General features: G+C 52.3%; 1 protein-coding gene across 2 annotated transcripts in view; it reads right to left on the reverse strand.

Annotated features, from left to right (window-relative positions):
• The window catches only part of TNS3 (tensin 3), a 239058-nt gene that overhangs the window by 171970 nt on the left and 53094 nt on the right, over positions 1-13994 (reverse strand). For both annotated transcript variants that reach the window (XM_036863546.1, XM_036863553.1), the window contains one exon: positions 5147-5184. The gene's annotated coding sequence lies outside the window, so the exon portion shown is untranslated. The remainder of the gene's footprint in view (positions 1-5146; positions 5185-13994) is intronic.

A 13994-nucleotide genomic window follows, 5' to 3' on the forward strand; every position in this document is an offset into this window, starting at 1 on the left:
AATGGATCTCACGTCACCCCCAAACCACCCTGCTGGATTACAATCACCCATCGTGCTTCAAATGAGACTCTCAGGCTGCCCGTGTATGTGGAGGCCTGGGGTGGTGAACACACAGACCCTTACAAGGCTCTGTGCTCGACCGACCAGGAGTGTTATGAAAAAATTCTCATGCTTTCCTTTTTACTAATTCAGGTCATTTGTTCCCAGGAAACGATTTGTGTCCCAGGAAAGGAAGGTCATCACCAACATCCTGTGGGGGAGGTAAAGACAGACTCCCCCATTCCTTCCCCAAATGCCTCCGGAGGCACCGAGCAGGCGGGGAGAAGGCGGCCCTGGAGCCGGGAAGGATGCGGCGCTTCGCCCAGGTGGGAGATGGCTGGTGGGCTTCTGGGAAGCAAGGGCCTCGGGGCCTCGAGGGACAGTAGGATTTGGACATGAAGATGGGGCAGTGCCGGGCCGCCCGGGGCTGGGGGCTCAGCGCTCGGGCAGGCCGGCTCCCCCACCTCCTCTGTGCAGGGACGCTCCGAGCTCCAGCGGCAAGGCCGTCGGACGTGCACACGCACAGCGGTCAGCGCAGGCCCCGCACGGCTGACAGGAGCTGCTCCTGCCCGTGTCTCCGGGGAGGGCTGGGGTCTCAGAAGACGCCCTGGATGTGAGGTGAGCGAAGCCGTGTGGGAGGGGGCAGGCAGGGGGCACGGACCCTCAGGGCGTCCTTCACGGCAGAGAAAGGAGACGCGGGACAGGGAAGGACTCGACCCCCGAGCCACCTGCGTCTGGGTGTTTCAGGGAAGCTGGCCACGGGGCTGGGGTTCCCAAGGGGGGTTCTGGAGGCATCAGAGCAGCCGCACCAGGTGCACAGGCCCACGTCAGCTCCACGGCTGCTCCGCGAAGAGCGAAAATACACGGGGCAGCAAAAACCTGAACTTGGAAGCCCAACACCCTTGAACGCTGGCACCTGGATGCCAGGTGACAGTGGGTAAGTCATTTCACCACCGGGGTCTCTGTTTGCTCATCCAGTGCAGGGAGGGGCTGACCGACAAAGCCTGGGACAGCAGGCCCCAAAAGGGAAGCTGTTGCCCTTATTACTCGGAGAAGAGAGCTGTCTGAAGACAAAGGGTAATGACCAGACATGTAAGTTAATGGTTGAAACTCATGAATGAAGCCAGCGGGTACCTGTTGACACCCAGGAGAGACATCTAGGGTGGTCTACGGGGAAGTCACAGGCTCTGGCCCTCGTCTTTCCCAGGGCACAGAGATGCCATCTGAAGCCAGCCTGTCTGATAAGGTCACTGAGGCTCCTGCATCAGCCACAGCCAGAACCTGGGGTCGCTGGGCCGAGGGGCCAGCGTGGCAGAGGAGGTGACGACAGCAGACCCTGCAGGGGTCCCGAGGTAGGAGAGGCCCCAGGGGTCCTGGGGTCCCCCAGAGCCACACCTGCCTCACATGGTCTCTCTTCAGGGAGCGGACCAGCAGGCCCACGACAAAGAGTTCTGCTTCTACGGGAGGTGGAAATGGGCAGCGGCTGCCGGCTCAGCTACCGCGTGGTGGCCACAGCGAGGACGGACGGAGAAGCCAGAGGCTGGGCTGAGCCCGGGGCTCCTCTCCTGCCCTGAAACCAAGTGGCAGCACCTGCAGTCCTGGTCTTTCTCTCCAACGAGGCGCCCGTCAAGGCAGGCTCAGAAAGAGAAGAGGACAGCTGGCCCCGGGCTGTGCGCTGTGCAGGCCAGGGACGAGGCACAGGGGGTCCGGGGACGGTCTCTGAGCCGGTGGCAGGCACCTCAGGGCAGAGCGGGCTGCCGCACACCACGGGTGCGTTCCAGGTCTGCCAGCTCGCCGCTCTGCCCCGACGCGGGGCCTCACAGTTGCAGAAACCTACTGGAGGCACGGCGCTCTCGCCAGTTCACCAAAGCTCAAGAAACACCACCTCTGCCACACCCCCATCCCCCACGTGTCTCCTCACCATCATCTGCCTTCCTGAAAACAGCTTCATTTCTCCTACTTCCTTTTTTCTCTTGCCAGGGAGTCAACCAGGGGCCAGGAAAAAAACCAAGTCACTCTGACCAAACAGCTCACGTGGCACCCATGAACAAGCACAGCCTCCCAGGGAGCAAGATACTTAGAATTCCAAACATTCCAGTAATTGTACGTAAATTATTCTGCTTCCTTCAAATTGAAATAATTACTTCTACCATAATTAACAGCTAAAAGCAAGCTGTTTCAGGTGGATTGCACAAGTTATTATTCACCCATTTTATGCATGAAGAAACTGAGGCTCCGGGGAACTGGACTTGCTCCAGGAGACAAGGAGGATGAAAGCCCAGGTCTCTGCCTCCGCGTACCCTGGGACCGCATGGCCTCACCTGGGGGGGGCATACTACCCGACGGCCAGGAAGAAAGTGACCCCGGTCCTAGCTCAAGGCTCCGTTTCCCTGCCTGAACCCCCAGTCCATGGCTCAGCCCCTTTTCTGCAGGATGGTTCTCTCCTTCCACATCTCCTGCTCTACCAAGGGGACATCCCGGGCCTGGCTGGGAGCCTCTAATGGTGGCCCTGGCAGCAGCAGGGCGATGACAGCGCCAGCGGGGTTAACCGCACAGGAACATGCTCCGGGGATCGTGCTGTGCTCTCTCCTCCAGTGTTCCCAGCGCAGAGGGGACCCACAGCCCATACCATCCCCAAGTCACTAAGTGGATGGATGGGCCAGACGTTAGGCCAAAGCCTGTGTTTTTGACCACAGCTTCACGTCAGCTTTCTCAGTCTCAAAGAAATCCGGGCACGCACAGTTAGGCACAGACGTGTGGTGATCAAGGACCCAGCCGTCTGGGGGAGCTGCGTCTCAGCTCCTGGGAGACTGAGCTGCCCTACCCCCCACCCCGTGCTTATCTCCAGGGGCGGCTGAGAATTTATGGCCCTCGTCTGCTCAGCAGAAACGGCATTATAGTTTTGGAATAAGAAGAGTCTTTGTTATTGGTGGTGGCATTCTCTCCTGCCATTCAAAGCTGCGTTATCCAAAAAAAATGACTACGGATACATTTCCCCCTCTACCATGATCTAATAAGAATAAAAGCTTATCTATCCCTAGCAAACTGCCAATTACTGTGGCTAGAAATGCCATAATCAGTGATAGTTAAGACTTTTGGAATATTCTTTGAACCAAAGAATTCAATCCCCTAAGTAGCTGGCACCGGGCCCCCTTGGAGAAACAATGCCAAGGGCAGCAGGGCTCAGTCTGCAGCTGCGGGTCAAGAGTGGCCGGGCCCGGCAGAGTGTCACGGAGGAAACCCATGCACACGACGCACACTCACACAGGCAGCGTGACACGGGACAAGCAGGGCTCTGGCGGTGGCTCTCCCCGCGGTCCGCCCCACCGGGGTGAGGCGGCACAAGCTCCGCAGGACAAGCCTTGCTGCCGCCGGGACCCTCAGGGGCCGGGGGCGCATCCAAACCCTCAGGAGGCAGACGGGGGAAAACCCTCTGGGAGATCCGAAATACTCCCCAAGGTGGCATCTTCCCCACCTCCACCGCAGGCAGGAATCTCCGCTCTGACACAGTCACTTAGGTTTAAAGTACACAGCACACTGGAAAGACGAGCACATTTGTGGGCAAAGCAGACCTAAAATAACCAAGGTCAGACATCAGTCCTGCCCAGGGGTGAGTGTGAGCAAGGATGCCTGGCCTTGGACAGAAAGCGGAAGCCTTCTCCACGGTGAGACCGCAAGTGACAGCACCAATGCCCCAAAGCTCCACCACGGGGCCTGATCTTGAAACGACTGAAACACACATCACGTGACGCCTCGGAAGCGACGGGGGGGCGAGGGGGCTGGACAACAGCGCAGCACAGAGCCCCATCGTAGCCTCGCCACTTCTGCATGTGTCCCAAGTGCTCCATGATGAGACGTTTCATAAGAAAAGTCATTTAATCTCTTTCTTGAAAAAAAAAAAAGCAGGGCTAGACCCACCTGTAATTTCTCTAGCTTTGTGTGTGTGCATCTGTGTGTGCGTGGGCCCGTGCGGGTAAACTGCGTGCATGTGTGTGAAGTGTGTGTGTGTGTGTGCGTGTGCATGTATGTGGGCACGTGTGAGTGTGGACTGTGTGAGTGCCCGTGTGAACGTGAAGCGTGTGCATGTGTGTGACTGCATGTGCGTGCCTGTGTGGATCGTGGAGACAGTGGAGGAAACCAGGATCCTGGTCCTCACAGGGAGAGCGCACTCACACAGTTCCACAAGGTCCGCAGCCAGCACACGTTCCTTCCACTCAGAGCCCGAGGACCAGTCGAAAATTCTCAGGAGAGGCTGAGCCGTGAGGTCCAGAGCAGCAACAAAATCCCAAGACTCTCTAAAACCCCATCTCCCTGGACCTCCACCCACCTGGGGCAGACTGCAGGGCATCTGGCGGGGGGGGTCCCACAAAGGTGGGACCGGCCAGTCAGCAAGGAGCGACGCGTGGGTCCTGGCCCTACTGAAGGTAACATCGTACCTGGAAAGCGTGAGAGGTGCAGACACCTGGACCTGCGTAGAAAACCAGAGCCCCGTCTAGGGGTGCCTGCAGCTTCCATATGCCATTTCCAGGCCTCCTCGTTCCCCACTAATCAGAGCCTTACACCCAACCCAGCACACCCAGGCCTCAAGCACTTTGTAGGGCCATCCAGCAATTTAACCCTACCGGGGAATGCAGGATCCCGTGATTCAGGGTCCCCAGACGTCCATGACAGCCTGAAAACCCCAGCCCATCTATGAACTACCCTCAAAAAAGAAGCCAGAAAAATTCTCAAGGCCAGGCGTGTGCCCTCGACCCTATCCCCACCCCCTCTGTGCCATTAAAAAAAGCAGCACGTCGATGTGATTGGAAAGAAGGGATCATTTGTTGTGGAGAAAGGGCTGTGAGATGGCCAGGACAAAATTACCGAATTCTTATCTGAAACCAAATTCTTAAGAGCTATTTTTCTATAATTAAAAACATGGATTTCATAGCTCCTCAGTTTATTCTTCAGATGAAAACTATACACCCTATCGAAAAGCATCTAGCAGCCGTTTCTTAAGCGTTCCGTTTCTGTGGCCACGGTCCAAAGCAGTCCCCTCCCATGCACATCATTCAACGCGGGCCAATTCGGCTCCAGAAGCCCCATGGGAGAGCAATGCAACGCTTACCTTGGCTTCACATTTCTTGTGGCAGGAATACTTGCAGGCTGCAAGAGAAGGAGAAAGAATGTGTGTGTGTTGAGCAGTCTCCCAATACTTCTTACATCTCCAAATTCTCAATCCTTGAGAACGTCCGGACTGAGGGAGGTTTTTCACTTAGACACCTTAGACACAACGCCGAGAGTGTGGGGTGGATGGACATGGTGTCCAAGAACCCAGCCACCTCTGCAGTGTCAGCAACGGCCCAGATGGCGCTGGTGGGGACTCTGGTGGGGACTCTGGAGCAGTTACAAACACACTGGCTTTTCCAGGGGTTCAGGCGGCCAAATCAGGGCCTTGAAGGAGAAAGGCGGTGAACCTGAGCAGTAGAAAGCATCAGTGTTGGGCTGGAAATTACAGCTTCTCCCTGAAGAAAGGAGAGAAACTTGAAAACGCCCCAGAAGACTCAGGACTGGCGCCTTTAAATTAGTGAGAAATTGGACATTTGAGTTCCACGCTCCTTCCACTTCCGGACAACTTAAGAACTGACTGTCAGAACAAATCCATGTCTAAATTCCTGCGGGGGATCCTTCAACCCAGGCCATTGTGTGGACTGAGAGAGGCATGTGTTGGTTCGGAGGCCCTAACAATGCAGATAGAGCCGGAACCAATGTGGATTTCACAGGTCCGCCGTCCAGAGGCTGCAGCTGTGCTCACAGGACATGAAAGGCTTCACCCACACCACGGTGGCTCAGGGCACAGGGGCCTGCCGGCCGATGCTTCCAGGCAGAGGCGGCAGGACAGGGAGACAGCACAGAATGAAGCAACTGCACCAAATAAGCCCCGTGCAAGCTCCCATGTGGGCTCCAAGCGGACATCCATCTGGTGAACCCGTGGGGCAGCTGTGAGATGGGGGACAGGGACCTGGGCTTAGGGGCACGGGACCTGGGGGCTTCCTGGCCCTGTCCAGCTGGGCTGCTCTAGGCGGGACCAGTGACCTCTCTGGGCCTCTTTCCTCTCCCGGGGTTATCGTGATGCCAAAATGGAATCGTTCACGGGACGCTGCTTTGAAACTGCAAAGCCCAATGAACGTACAGAAGTGTGCGGTCCTGGAAGAATAAGGCCTTGGAGGTCAGGAGACGGGCCCCAAATCCTGGTTAACGCTTTGAGGTCCAAACGTCTCACCAACCCGCCCGTATCTTCCCCCTCTCTTGTCTATGAGCTGAGGACAGAAAGCCCCAACTCGGCATCAACCTGGGCCCAAATGAGGGTACAACAAAGTAACAAAGTAAAACAGCCTGTGGCTGGGGGGCGGTCCCTGGAACTCCAGCAGGGAAGAGCCAGGGTTATTATCTTTGCAAGATCTATGTTTTGAACTCTCTCTGTGCATCTGTGAAATTATTCACAAAAACAAATATTTATTCTACATTTTCTAATGGGTCCCCCCTTCGCCCCCCCCCCAAAGGTGATGAGTGATTTTCTAATCGAGATAAGCTGTCCATGGGAATAAAAGAGGCTTTCACACCAGATTACAATCTCAGACAGAGGACAGCCGGGGGCCAGAAGCCAGCCGGAAGGACTGAGATAGAGGGGAAGGCAGTTGAGGGGCCCTTTGGCCTTTGGGAAAGTGAAAATTAGCAGAAATGCAGGTGAAGACTTCCCCCTGCCCCAGAGGAAGCTCTGTCCACACACGCTGGGTGGGGCAGGCCAGTCCGCTCAGCAGGCAGGACAGGAGCACGACCACCGGTGGCAGTCAGCCTCCGGAGATGGCCTCAGGGATCCTTCTGGCACCTGTGACCCGGCGCAGTGCCCTCACAGTGACAGAGCTGGTCGTGCGCCGAGGCAGGATGGCACAGGGCGTAGCGAGTGACCTCCGCCCCGGTCTCTTGGATGCCCCCCTCTGAGGGGAGCCTGGCCCACGCTGTGAGGCATTGAGGCAGCCCTGGGGCAGAGGCCCACCTGAAGGAACTGAGAGCTTCCGCCAGCGGGCAGCGCCACCCTGCCAGCCAGCCGCGTGAGGGAGCCACCTGGGAAGTGGGTCCTCCAGCCTCAGGAGAGCTTTCAGATGAGGCAGCCTCTTAAGGGACCCTGAGCCAGCAATGCCGGCCCACGTGACCCCCAAATTCCTGATCCACAGAAGCAGTGAGAAGAGAACCTATTGTCACGGTAAGTCACTAACTTTGGGGGTAACTGCTTATGCAGCAGCAGATCGACAAACCAATTCAACCCAAAAAGGGCCATGGTCGGTGGAAAGCATGATGACAGCCGTGTGACACATTCATGGTGGACGGCCCACTGGGCCACGAGAGAGCCTCAGGCCGTTATAGGGCAAATCACCACATTCACAAAGGTTAACTAATCATAGTGAATTGCATAAACCACCCAAGCGCTAAGGCGGGGGTCCTGAGAGGTGAACCCACTGTTCCTGGGATGTAATCAGGTGACCCCACGGTATTATGAACTTTCCACCCAAATGCCAGCAGCGTGGATGGTCCCTCAGGTTCTCCTCGGAGTAGCAATTCACCTCAGCCTGTGGGAGCTGTGGGTGACCCCAAGCGAGATGCTTCCCACGTGTTCCTTGCCTTCAATCCTTGGGACCACCATCAGGGAGAAACTGGGCAAGTGCCAGGACCCAACAGGGCCTATGCAGGCTGGCATTCCAGCCCGTCTCTGCCCCCACTTTTCACCCCGCCGCACACTGCCTTTCCAACGTATTATAAACACTGACGGGAACAGCGTCCGGACCCGGTTTCCAATCCTGTTGCCCACAGTAGCAAGGGCAGCTCCTCAGCACAGATGCGACATCCAGCACTCCCAGCCTCCCCGGCTCCAGCACCTCCTCCACACCCTCCTCAGACTGAGTACGAGTGCCGCCTCCTCCTCCAGGAAGTCCTCCCTCCCTCCACCCTGCCCCGCCCGGCAAGGCTAAGTGCCTGACAGGGTTGCGGGAACCCCGGCCACATTTCTCCCTCCAGCACCCATCCCATCGTGCATCATTTCAAAGTAGTCTCTGTGCGTCCATCTCTCCTGACCAGGCCAAGCTCATCCAGGGAAGGTGTCATCTGTTGTGTACCGCCAGCTTCTTGGAACAGCGACATGACAGGAGGGACAGAGGCTAACAGACTGAGCGCCCACCATGGACAGTCTGATCACAGCTCTCATCCCACAGCCACCACCAAATGTCACCATATCCCACAAAGGCGCTACAGATCTTCTGCCTAATTCCTGATGGGAGCCTGGAGCTCATGGATGAGACCTGGGGTGTCATTCCTTGGACAATGGCGTACGACCCTCCTCTGTTCCAGGTCCGCTTTCAGAAGCCAGTGTCCGGCAGGACCACACAGGGCGGGAGCCTCTTTACCTGACTGCCCCTCTGTGTAGCACAGCCCCCAGGATGAAGGAAGGCCCCGGAAGGCACCAGAACTTCCCCAACAGAACGCACCCCCCCCCCAACTGCAGAGGCCAAAATGTACATGAAAAGACAAAATGTACACGTTTACTTTGACCGTCAGCTTCTCATCTACCCCTTTTCTCAGGAGCCAACAACTGGCAGCTCGTACTTTGTTGGGTTTTTTTCAGCTTTACTGAGGTATAATTGACAGGCAAAGTTGTATGTGTTGAAAGTGTACAATATGATGATTTGATATACATACACACTGTAAAACATTTACCACAATCAAGTCAATTAACACATCCATCACCTCACATAGTTACCATTTTGTGTGTGTGGTGAGAACACTTAAGACCTACGCTCTCAGCAACTTGCAAGTACACAAAACAGTGGTGTTAACTACGGGCGCCACACCGTACATTACATCCCCAGAACGAACTCGTCTTATAACTGAAAGTTTGTACCCTTCGACCAACATCTGTCCATTTCTCCAGCCCTGAGTCCCTGGCAACCGCTCTCCTATTCTCTGTTTCTATGAGTTTTCTTTTTTTTCAGATTCCACATATAAATGATACCATACAGTATTTATCTTTCTCTGCTTGACTTATCTCACTTAGCATAATGCCCTCAAGGCCCATCCATGATGGCAAATGGCAGGATTACCTTCTTTTTTATACCTGAATATTTCATTATACACACACACACACACACACACACACGCACCCACCACATTTTCATTATCCAGTCATGCACTGATGGACACTTAGGTTGTTTCCATGTCTTGGCTATTGTAAATAATGCTGCAATCAACATGGGAGTGTAGACATCTTTTCAAGATACTGATTTTGTTTCCTTTGGATATATACCCAGGAGTGCTGGATCAGATGGTAGTTCTATTTTTCACCTTTTGAGGAACCTCCATACTGTTTTCCACAGTGGCTGAACCAGTTTATATTCCCACCACCAGTGTATGAGGGTTCCCTTTTCTCTCCATCCTCGCAAAAGCCTGTTTTTTCTTGTCTTTTTGATGACAGCCATTCTGACAGGTGTGAGGTGTTATCTGATTACAGTTTTGATTTGCATTTCCCTCAGGATTAGTGATGTTGAGCACCTCTGCATATACCTATTGGCCACTTATATGTCTTCTTTGGAAACTAAACTTTAAGAAACTATCATTTGAGGCTTCCCTGGTGGTGCAGTGGTTGAGAATCCGCCTGCCAATGCAGGGGACACGGGTTCGAGCCCTGGTCTGGGAGGATCCCACATGCCGCGGAGCAACTGGGCCCGTGAGCCACAATTACTGAGCCTGCGCGTCTGGAGCCTGTGCTCCGCAACAAGAGAGGCCGCGATAGTGAGAGGCCTGCGCACCGCGATGAAGAGTGGCCCCCGCTCGCCGCAACTAGAGAAAGCCCTCGCACAGAAACAAAGACCCAACACAGCCATAAATAAATAAATAAATTTATAAAGAAACTATCATTTGATTTTTGGTGTAATATCAAAACAGAATATGCTTTCTTTTCCAAATACGTATCTGTATAGAGCTGGATTTTCTTCAAATACTTCAACCAAAACAACATGTTTTTTGATGGTTAATTTTATGTGTCAACTTCACTAAGCCACGAGATGCCCAGATATTTGCTTAAACATTATCCTGGGTGTGTCTGGGAGGGTGTTTCTGGATAAGAAAAATATTTGGGACTGTAGACTGAGTGAAGCTGACAGTCCTCCCCAATGTGGTGGGCTTCATGCAATCCACTGAGGGCCTGAACAGAATAAAAGGTGGAGTAAGAAAGAATTCTTTCTCCCTACCTGACTGTCTTCAAGCTGGCACATCGATCTTCTCCTGTTTTGGGACTAGGACACAGACAGGAGCTACACTTTGGCTCTCCTGGGTCACAGCTTGCCGACCACAGGTGGGACTTAGCCTCCGTACTGTGTGGACCAATTCCTTACAGTAAATTTCTTTCTCCATATACATCCTATTGGTTCTTTTTTGCTGAAGAATTTTAACTGATACCATGGTGAAATACACTGAATGCAGAAACAGCTAGGAGGATCCAGCCTCTTAAGTCACACAAAACATGCACCATATATATATATATATATATATATATATATATATATATATATATGTGTGTGTGTGTGTGTAAAACAATGCCACTCTTCTCATTGTACGTAATGAGGAGTAGAACAAAGGGATATCAAAGACTCCTTTCTGCCATGAAAAAAGAAGTTACTGAAGCAATAAAGAAGATTTATATCCACAAATAAAATATTGAGTAGTATTGAAAAATCATAACTTCTAAAAAGCTAATATGTGGCAATGCTTATAATAGGCAAGGTGAAAAGATATAAAACTATGTACAGTACAAACTCTGTGAAAACAGACATGTGCAATGGGCTGGTCCACATGTGAGAACGTGGCATAGGGGAAAGACGTCATACTCAGTTACAAAAGGACGAGCTACACAATAAATCATGTTGGGAAAAGCAGCTCGCTCATGAAAAATAACCTAAATAACATGAATTCCAGATGAATCAACCATGAAATTGTGAAACTGGATGAGAACTGGAAAAGCAGAAATGAATATTAGAATAAAGCACTGTAGAACATCATTATGACCATAGAGAAGGGAAAGCATTCTTAAATAGGAACAAAAACAGAAATTAAATGAAATGATGGGTAGATTTGAATAAGCGGAACCTTAAAACTTTCACATGACAAACACCCCACAAACAAAATTAGGCAAGCAACTGCTCACAATGTTTGCAATACCTAAGTTGGAATGGTAAGGCATTGACATTTCTGTAGGTCAAAATCCATCAAAAATCGGCAAAAGTCCTACCTAATTTAATGATAGAAAGATTAATATTATAATATAATGAATCCTTAGAAATCAAGAAGAAAAATAATCTAACTTTTTAAATGAGCCAAGGATTTGAAAGGCTAGTTTACTAAATAAACATTACAGACATCTTTTCTGTATTTTTTTAGATGCTTAGCCTCAGTGATAACCAGATGAATGAAAAACGTAATAAAGCGAGACACCATTTTTCATCCATTGACTTGCAAAGATGAAAAGCAGAGAAGCAGTCCAGTGAAAGAGCGGGTTGAGCTCAAGGCCAAGGCCCAGGGCAGGCTCCCTAACGCTCCCTCAGCATTTCCCATCAGGACCTTTCTCCACCCTGGGAGGGGGTATGTGGCCAGTGCATTTCTCATGAATTTCCTGCAATTAATGACACACGAATCCTCACCTCCGCAAGTCTGGGGTCTGCATTCCACACTCGGCTCCCTGGTCAAACAGGGGTTTCCAAAGTCATGGGTAGGAATCCACTCCCATAGCAGCAGCTGCCCAGGGCGTCTGGCTCTGAAACGCCCCACATTGTTCCACGTTGTCTTGGAACTGCTATTCTCCCGACGTCTCCAGGAGCCTTGGGAATCCAGGCCACTGGCTTACAGGCTGGTCATACAATACTCTACACATATTTACCAAGAGAGAGACGAGCCCTGGGCATCCCCTCCGCTTCTCCTGCCTCTGCCTTCAAGCTCTCCAGCTTATCCGCGTCCACAGTCACCAGCTACGTGTGATGGGGGACCGGACCCCCACAGCAGAGGGCAGAGGGCCTAACGCCACATTCACTGCTTGGCCACACGCTCCTTTTCCTTGCCTTGTTGGTCATAACTGCCACCATGTCCTGCGGTTCTAATTCAGCACCTGGCACAAAGCAAGTGCTGACTATCTACACTTACCGATCTGCCCATCCAGCCCTAAGCTTTGTGTATTTACCCCTTAGGATACTGTAGACAGTGATGGCCTCACAGACAGGACTCCCCGCCTCAGACTCGGAGCTCCTCACAGACAGGTCACAGCTTTTTCATCTTTTTACTCTAGCAGGTGCTTACTATGTGTTCGGTTCACTGAAGGGAAAAAGTCGTTATCAGCTATTCCTTACAAAACCCCCTCCATGCCATTTTCCCCCTGGCCTCTCTTTTGCTCCTTTTCTCCATTTCCTTCAGGCTCCTCCCTACGGTTGTCTCTCTTGAGAAGCATTTCTTTATTTTTTTCCATTCCAGTCTGTGCTCTCCTATTCCATTATTAGATCCAGCCTTGATCTGACACTGCCTCCTCTCTGGATCCATCTCCCCCATGGGGCCAAATCTCGCAGAACTCACAATTCCCGACAACCAGGAAAAGACTCACCCGCTGAGGACTAGGACGCCAAGATCCACCACGCCAGTGCCCTCAGGTGTGGGTTTGGAGCGGGACTGTCAGTGGAAACTGGGCCACTTCAGCCACCCGAGGGATCTCGGTGGAGCAGTGAGCACAGGCCCCCTGTTCAAAGCCCTGGCTGGTCGGGAGGGCAGAGCAGGAGCCGCTTCAGTGGGGTTCTGAGCAGCAGACGGCAAACCACACCAGACACTTAACCCCATCACTCACCAGTCATCTGCCGCTTTCCCTGTAGCTACGGTTTGAGAAGTAGGGGTCAGGGAGCCTCTGTGTGCAAACGACAGCTTCTTAAAAATTAAATTCTTTCTTCTAAGTTAACCACATAAAAAACTTGTGGCAGGGCTTCCCTGGTGGTGCAGTGGTTGAGAATCTGCCTGCCAATGCAGGGGACACGGGTTCGAGCCCTGGTCTGGGAAGATCCCACGTGCCGCGGAGCAACTGGGCCCGTGAGCCACAATTACTGAGCCTGCGCGTCTGGAGCCTGTGCTCCGCAACGAGAGGCCGCGATAGTGAGAGGCCCGCGCACCGCGATGAAGAGTGGCCCCCGCTTGCCACAACTACAGAAAGCCCTCGCACAGAAACGAAGACCCAACACAGCCATAAATTAATTAATTAATTAATTAATTAAAAAAAAAAAAACTTGTGGCAAAAAGGTTAAAATGTGAAAATAAGGGACTTGAAGGTCAAGAACGAGCTAGAAAAAAACAGTAAAAATATTAAGCCTGAGTCACGGAAGACACACCTAACCCTTCTCCACCATCACCACCATCACCAAGGTCACCATAACCAACAGGAATTGCAACGTCATGACGGTCACCATCACTAACACTGCTGGACACGTCCCTGAGCCAATCAATGTTCTTTGTGTTCCAAGTGCATTTAATCTGTTACTCACAATGACTCTAAAAGAATATTCAAGCACAGTGTGGCAGGGAAGGAGCCCTGGCAGCCTGTCTCCAGGGTCCATGCTCCCCTCCACCATGCCCCGCTGCTTCTCCAGAGATGAACGAAGGGAAGGGTCTCTTCGCCGAGACCTCACACAGCTTGTGCGTGGTTACTGAGAGAAGACACATGATGTCTACAGGCAACACACACACACGGCCTCAACGTGCAAATGTATATGACACACATCTAAACTATAGGGAGAGGAAACTACTATATCGCCCGAGTGTTTTACGGTATCTGTACAGCTTACTGACAAAAGGAAGAAATCCTAGACATTAACTACTCAACACGCAAATTGTAAAGGTCAGCAAAT

This window comes from Balaenoptera musculus, chromosome 9, assembly GCF_009873245.2.
Source record: "Balaenoptera musculus isolate JJ_BM4_2016_0621 chromosome 9, mBalMus1.pri.v3, whole genome shotgun sequence".
Classification (NCBI taxonomy): domain Eukaryota; kingdom Metazoa; phylum Chordata; class Mammalia; order Artiodactyla; family Balaenopteridae; genus Balaenoptera; species Balaenoptera musculus.